Consider the following 1256-nt stretch of genomic DNA (forward strand, 5'->3'; position numbering starts at 1 on the left):
ATATATATATATATATATATATATACGAGACAGGAAGAAAGGACTATTAAGATATTTACAGAATGTTATCTTTTCACTTATGTAAGGATCGTTACTTCGGCCAGTTTTCAACCATGAATTAACATAAGTATTTATGTACACACATTGCATTAGAAATATATTTGTGGGACATACTCGTGACTATGAAGAAACAAATATTTAATAAAAAGATTTTAAGACAATATAATTTAGGACAAAAAAAATGACCGACAGATTCTATATCGAGAATGAATAAGCACTTAGAAAGCAAGGCATACAAGAAAAATGTAGTGGCCCTGCTTCCATTTACCAGTAATGGTTACGAACAGAGGTTCGAGAGTGGGGGCACTTCCTTTCCAGACAACCATGAAGTAGAAGTGTCTGAAGTAGGAGTTTTCATTCAAAATTAAAACTGAATGATAGATGGTGGATAACAGAGTGCCGGTCTCGACATGCTAGAAACAGCAGTCAAATCTTTTCAAAATCACATCTTGCCATCTTAAAAACAGACAGGACAATGCAGACCTATCTAGGTTTCACTTTTCTTGAGATTTTACCTCCGTAATTTATAAGCTTCCACGTTCTATTCATGAAAAATATTCTGTAATTTTTTAAGTCCTTCATAGCTTTGCTGTTCGATAATATAAAAATTACTTCAATTTGGATGCAAGCAGTCATCCAAAAATTTTCTGCATTTATTAAAAATTCTCATTGAGCATTATTACTATTGCCATCAGTCATTTGTACTCGCGAAACTGAAAAGGGTACGTTATACTCCAAGATTGCGCAATATAATCCTAAATACATAACGTCTGCATAACTAATTGGTCACAATGGGACTGCATTGGAAACAGGTCAGCTAAAAATAAAAAAAAACTTTAAAGACTTAAAATAGGGCGATCCTATTGTTTATTTATTATTATTATTTTTTTTGCCTAAGGACAAAGTTTCGGATATTACTCTTTTACTTGTTTCAGTCATTTGACTGCGGCCATGCTGGAGCACCGCCTTTAGTCGAGCAAATCGACCCCCAGGACTTATTCTTTGGAAGCCTAGTACTTATTCTATCGGTCTCTTTTTGCCGAACCGCTAAGTTACGGGGACGTAAACACACCAACATCGGTTGTCAAGCGATGTTGGGGGGACAAACACATACATATATATATATATATATATATACGACGGGCTTTTCAGTTTCCATCTACCAAATCCATTCACAAGGCTTTGGTCGGCCCGAG

General features: G+C 35.2%; 1 protein-coding gene across 1 annotated transcript in view; it reads right to left on the minus strand.

The window, feature by feature from the left end:
• LOC106882596 (dnaJ homolog subfamily B member 5) overlaps positions 1-1256 on the minus strand; it is a 9658-nt gene that overhangs the window by 7091 nt on the left and 1311 nt on the right. The gene's annotated exons all lie outside the window — the stretch shown is intronic.

This window comes from Octopus bimaculoides, chromosome 4 (genome assembly GCF_001194135.2).
Source record: "Octopus bimaculoides isolate UCB-OBI-ISO-001 chromosome 4, ASM119413v2, whole genome shotgun sequence".
Classification (NCBI taxonomy): domain Eukaryota; kingdom Metazoa; phylum Mollusca; class Cephalopoda; order Octopoda; family Octopodidae; genus Octopus; species Octopus bimaculoides.